The sequence below is a fragment of the Hylobates moloch genome, unplaced genomic scaffold, assembly GCF_009828535.3.
Source record: "Hylobates moloch isolate HMO894 unplaced genomic scaffold, HMol_V3 SCAFFOLD_2, whole genome shotgun sequence".
In the NCBI taxonomy this organism is placed as follows: Eukaryota; Metazoa; Chordata; class Mammalia; order Primates; family Hylobatidae; genus Hylobates; species Hylobates moloch.
Window position 1 is genome coordinate 105,802,031 of NW_026652277.1, and position 6,457 is coordinate 105,808,487.

The 6,457-nt window shown below is 37.2% G+C and overlaps 1 pseudogene; it reads right to left on the minus strand.

Moving 5' to 3' along the window:
* Positions 1-5,291: 5,291 nt before the first annotated feature.
* On the minus strand, positions 5,292-5,413 carry LOC116477933 (U2 spliceosomal RNA; annotated as a pseudogene).
* Positions 5,414-6,457: the final 1,044 nt, after the last annotated feature.

A 6,457-nucleotide genomic window follows, 5' to 3' on the forward strand; every position in this document is an offset into this window, starting at 1 on the left:
TTCACTTTGTATTATAGTTAGTTCCCTAGAATCTCTCCCCGTTCCTAGCAACCACTGATATACTTTCCATAGAATGGGCCTATGAAGCCCTCTGAGCCAGAAGTTTTCTTTGTAGGAAGGTGTTAAATTAAGTTTGGCCTAAAGCTGCCTCTGAACATATTTTTAGTTTTGCCTAAAGGTTTCTCTATACATGTTGCACTATAACCTAATAATGAGTAAACAAATTGTAATCTACTCTTTTTTTTTTTTGAGACAGAGTTTTGCTCTTGTTGCCCAGGCTAGAGTGCAATGGCACGATCTCTGCTCACTGCAACCTCTGCCTCTAGGGTTCAAGTGATTCTCCTGCCTCAGCCTCCTGAGAGGCTGGGATTACAGGCACGCACCACCACACCCAGCTAATTTTTTGCATTTTTAGTAGAAACGGGGTTTCACCACATTGGCCAGGCTGGTCTCAAACTCCTGACCTGAGGTAATCCACCCACCTCGGCCTCCCAGAGTGCTGGGGTTACAGGTGTGAGCCACTGCACTCAGCTATAGCCTACTCTTGTAACAAGAGTGATGGAATCATAGCTAACCATATGCAGCCAACTGTTCAAAGCAGGTTCAAATAAGGCAGACATCCAGATGTAACCAACCCAGTTGTTTCTGTATCTCACTTTTGTTTCCTATACATCACTTGCCTTTTTTAATCCATAAATATTATCGATATTATCAAACCATGTGGCAGCTCTGGAGTCTCTCTAAACCTATTCGGGTTCTGAGGGCTGCCTGATTCACAAATTGTTTTTTGCTCAATTAAGCTTTGTTAAATTTAATTTGTCTAGAGGTTTTTTTTTTTTCCAAAGGTTTTAAACTGTGAATTCAGTTATTTAATAGATATAGAGCTATTGAGGTTATCTATTTTCTCTTAAATTAGCTTGGCTAGTTTGTGTCTTTCAAATAATTTGTTCATTTCACATAAGATATTGAATTTACAAGGTTAAGGTTGTTCATAACATTTTCCTATTATTTTTTAATGTCTGTATAAACTTTAGTGATGGTTCCTCTTTTATTCCTGACCTTGGAATTCATGCCTTTTCTCTCTTTCTTATTTGTGTGTGTTAATAATTCTGATCAGAAGTTAGCAATTTTATTGATCTCTTCAAAAATCCATCATTTGGTTCCAGGGATGGAAATGGCGTACCCACATTTTAAGGGTACAGGGTGTGTTCTAGGGAATCAAGCAAGTCTCAATAAATTTAAAAGTATTGAAATGATAGTAGATTAGTGTTCTGTGTGGGAGATGTGCGAGGGGAGAGGAAAAGACACACACACAATACCTTCAAGTGTAAACAACCTTTACCCCACATAAATGCCAATGCAGATATAATAAGCAAATTATATAATTAGCAAATTAATATAAGCAAATTATATAATAAGCAAATTGCAATGGGAAGGAGAGAAGGGAAAAGATATATATATATATATTTACACTCACCAGACTATGGAGGATTCATCACCAGACTGGGAAGCAGCAGCCTGGGCTCCAGAGTCGGCCACTCGTCCATGCACAGGAGAGAGCTCATGAAGCTTCAGCGCCGTCTGGGACCCTAGCCCTTTTTGTAATGAGTTGTTTGGCATGAGACTCAGTCATGAGGGCACCTTGTGACTGGGCTCAAGGAACACAAAAAGGTCAACCTGTTTTTGCAATTGTCTGTTGTTTTTTAATAGCTAACGTATAGGAATAGATTGAAACAGAGATTTTTCCAAAACAGTGCTGGATGAATGCCTCAAGGGGCTCATGCAACCTGTTCCAGGACTTGGTGACCATCGTTTGTGTCCACATTCAATTTAGTTCATATTTAAGATTTAACTTTTCCTCCACAATTAGGCAGTATGTGTTCCACCATAAAGGAATTAAACTAGAAAACGGTAACAGAAAATACCTTAAAAACACCTCAAATCTTTGGAAATGAAACAACAAACTTCTAAATAATTCTTAGGTCAAAAAAGAAATGCCAAGGAAAATTAAGAAATACTTTTTAACTAAATGAACATAAAAACACAACATAACAAAACGTGTTGCGTGTAGCTAAAGTAGTGCTTAGAAAAAAATTTATAGCTTTAAATGCTTATATTAGAAAATAAGAAACACTAAACTGATTATATGAATTTCAATCTAAACTAGAATAAGAAAAACAAATTAAACCCAGCATAAATAGAAGTGATAGGCAGGAGGCAAGAAAATACTGGGTCTATTGGAGCTTTTATGGGTACAGAATGGGGGCGTACTACTGGAGTTTCCATGGGTACAGGGTGGGGGACATAATGTGTATCATTCTGTTACACAACAGAACACTGGTGTGTTCCATATCCTCTCGGAAAGAATGTGTATCATTCTGTTGTTGGGTACGGTAGAAATCCTTAAGAAAATACTAGCAAATCAAATCCAACAATATGTAAGTGGGATACTACATCTCAAGAAAGTAGGGTTTATTCCAGGAATGTAAGGTAGGTTTAATATTCAAAAGCCAATCACTAGGTCAGGTTAGTTGATAATGCTGCTAAAGTCTTCTACATTTTAAATAATTTTCTGTCTGGCTATTCTATCAATTACTGAGACAGAAGTATTGAAATATCCAACTTTATTTGTAGATTTTTCTATCTTTCCTTTCTGTTCTACAAGTTTTTTGGTTCATGTACTTTGAAATCTTGTTATTAGGTGTATACAGTTAGGATTTTTATATTCTCTTGATGAATTGACACCTTTATCATCGTGAGTTTTAAAAAATCACTCTTATATTTCTTTTTTGAAATCTAATTTATATGTCAATATAGTCACTCCTACTTTCTTTTGGTTAGTGTTTTCACAATGTATCTTTTTCTATTTTCTTACATTAATTTTATCTATTTATAAGTTAAGCTGATAGCTTATAGTTGGGTTTTAATTTTTTATCTAACATTACAATCTCTGGTTTTTAATCAGAATATTTAGACCATTTACATCTAATGTAATTATTTTATGATTGAGTTTGAATCAATCATCTTAGTATTTGTTTTTTATTTACCTCATACGTTTTTAAATTTCCTGTCTTTTCTTGGATTAAGTGAACTTTCTTATGATTTACGTTTTCTCCTTTATTGCCTATTGTCCATAACTCTTGTTTCAAGTTTTTCATTGTCACCTTAGGCTTTACAATATACATATTTAACTTAATGTAATTTTTATTCAAATAATATAGTATCATTTAGCATATAGTGAAAGAGTCTTACAACTGGCAGGGCATGGTGGCTCACACCTGTAATCCCAGCACTTTGGGAGGCCAAGATGGGTGGATCACGAGGTCAGGAGTTCGAGACCAGCCTGGCCAATATAGTGAAACCCCATCTCTACTAAAAATGCAAATGTTAGCTGGGTGTGGTGGCACACACCTGTAGTCCCAGCTACTTGGGAGGCTGAGGCAGGAGAATTGCTTGAACCCAGGAGGTGGAGGTTGCAGTGAGCCGAGACCATGCCATTGCACTCCAGCCTGGGTGACAGAGTGAGACTCTGTCTCAAACAAACAAACAAACAATAAACAGCCTTACAACCATATACTTTCAGTTCTCCTCCCATCCTTTGTGCTTTTTTTGGTCATATTTTACTTATATATAGGTTATAAACTTTACAACGCATTGTTGACTTTTGTACTTTAAACAATCAAGAGTTGCTTTTTTTTTTTTTTTTCAGGTGGAGTTTCACTCTTGTTGCCCAGGCTGGAATGCAATGGCACGATGTCAGCTCACTGCAACCTCTGCCTCCTGGGTTCAAGCGATTCTCCTGCCTCAGCCTCCCAAGTAGCTGGGATTACAGGTGCCCGCCACCACACCTGGCTAATTTTTGTATTTTTAGTAGAGGCAGAGTTTCGCCATGCTGGTCAGGCTGGTCTCGAGCTCCTGACTTCAGGTGATCTGCCCACCTCAGCCTCCCAAAGTGCTGGGATTATAGGCATGAGTCACCACTCCCGGCCTCTGTGAGCTGCATGTATTTTTTTAAAGTCTCATATTTACCCATTTATTTACCGTTCCTTTGTATAGTTTCAAATTTCTACCTTGTGTCATTTTCCTTCTGACTGAATAAGTTCCTTTATCATTTTTTATAATACATATTTAGTTCCAATGAATTCTCTCAGATTTTGTCTGAAAAAGTCTTTATTTTACTTTCATTTTTGAAAGATGTATTCAGTGGATATAAAATTGTCAGTTGACAGGGTTTTTGTTTCAATACTTTAAAGATGTTGCTACATTTTCTTCTAATTTAAGTAGCTTCTGATAAAGCATCTATTGTTTTTCTTAACTTTGTTCCTCTGTACAGAGTGTGTCTTTTTTCTGGGTCAGGGTTTAAGTCTTTCTCTTTAGTACTAATTTGATTATGATGCACCTTAGTGTGGTTTTCCACACATTTCTTCTTTTTGAGATTTATTGGCTTTTCAATCTCATGGTTTACTGTTTTCAAGATACTTGCAAACTTTTCAACCATTATTGCTTCAAATATTTTTTCGACCCCTGTATCTGGCTCTTGCCTTTCTTGCAGCTCCAGTTGCATGTTATTTTACTGCTTGGTTTTGCCTTACAGGTCACTGATATATTGTTCATATTTTTAAAAATTTATATTTTTTCCATGTGCTTTATGTCAGATAATTTCTATTGTTATAGATGTAATATTCATATATATGTGCATATATGTCACTGATCGAGTCTTCAGCAGTGTCTAATCTGTAGCATTTATCCTATCAAGTGTATTTTCTGAGACTATATTTTTCATCTCTACAATTTCCATCTGGGTTTTTAAAAAATCTTCCATTTCTCCACCCATCAAATTTATTATTTGTGTAGAAACCTACTGGAAACCAAAAATAGAATTCTAGGCACCCCTCAACCATCTGAATGGACTTCCTCCTCAGCCAGGGAGCTGTTGAAGCTGAACCTGAAAGACTGGTTGGGACCATGATGGGAGGTGGAGGTCAGACATGCCTCAGTATATCTCTCTGGCATTAACATCAACACAGACCTTAAGTCTGAAAGAAACATTTACAGTCTAGTCTCTGTGAAGCCTGCTACCCAAAGGCTTCACCTGCACAATAAGAACTTTGGTTTCCACAATCCTTTATCTAAACCAGACATTTTCTTTCTATTGATTCCAGGTCTTTGTATAAACTCAACCAACTGTCAACTAGGACATTTTTTAATCTACCTGTAACCTGGAAGACCATACATCTTCCAGTCGTTCCACCTTTCTGGAGCCAACCAATGTATTTCTTAACTGTATTTGATTGATGTCTTATGTCTCCCTAAAATGTATAAAACCAAACTGCACCCTGACCACCTTGGGCCCGTGTTCTACGGACAAGAACAGATACCACACTTGATCTTAGCCAAAAGGCCGAGAAGCGATTGGGCCCATGTTCTCAGGATATCTGGGGCTGTGTCATGGGCCATGGTCACTCATAAGATTCAGAATAAATCACTTCAAATATTTTACAGAGTTTGACTTTTTTCGTCAACACTACCAAACATCCAAATCATAAAACTTAAAAAACCTATAGAATTTCTAAATACATAAATACATTTATTCATATATTATCTCTAAGTATTACAAAGTTCTTCCTATTATCAGAGTCACATAAAAACCTTTTAAAGGTTTGAAGAAAATTATCATAGCCGATCAACAGCTTTCTTGTTCTGAGGCTAAAAGATTATCCTTTCCTTGGCCAGGTGTGGTGACTCACGCCTGTAATCCCAGCACTTTGGGAGGCCGAGGCGGGTGGATCACGAGGTGAGGAAATCAAGAGCATCCTGGCTAACACGGTGAAACCCCGTCTCTACTAAAAATACAAAAAAATTAGCTGCTCGTGGTAGCGGGCACCTGTAGTCCCAGCTATTCGGGAGGCTGAGGCTGGAGAATGGCCTGAATCCGGGAGGCGGAGCTTGCAGTGAGCCAAGATCACGTCACTGCACTCCAGCCTGGGTGACAGAGCAAGACTCCAACTCAAAAAAAAAAAAAAAGATTATCCTCTCCTTATGTCCGTTTTCCTAAACTCCTCATCATTTTTTTCTAGATACTCCTCTGGGGATCCCTTCAGATTATTGGCAGTAAACTTAAAGTAAAGCCTTGACACTGAACTCAATGCTACAGGTCTGTTCTGATATCCAAGCAGAGTAGGATTGTCTTCCTTCACATTCCAGATTCTAGTTATGTATAAATGTAATTTAAGATTTCATTACTCCTTTTTAAAGCTATCTTGTCATATCATGAATCACATCACAATTAAAAAAGCTAAAACCTTTTGCCCTTTCTCACACATGTAGTTTTTTAGTATTTCTCTTATATCCTATATGTGTGCCTTTGAAGTTAATTTATTCCTATTGAATTTCATCGTCTTCAATAGACTCCATAATTTCTCTGTCTGTTAAGACTAACTCAATCGCCTAGCACACT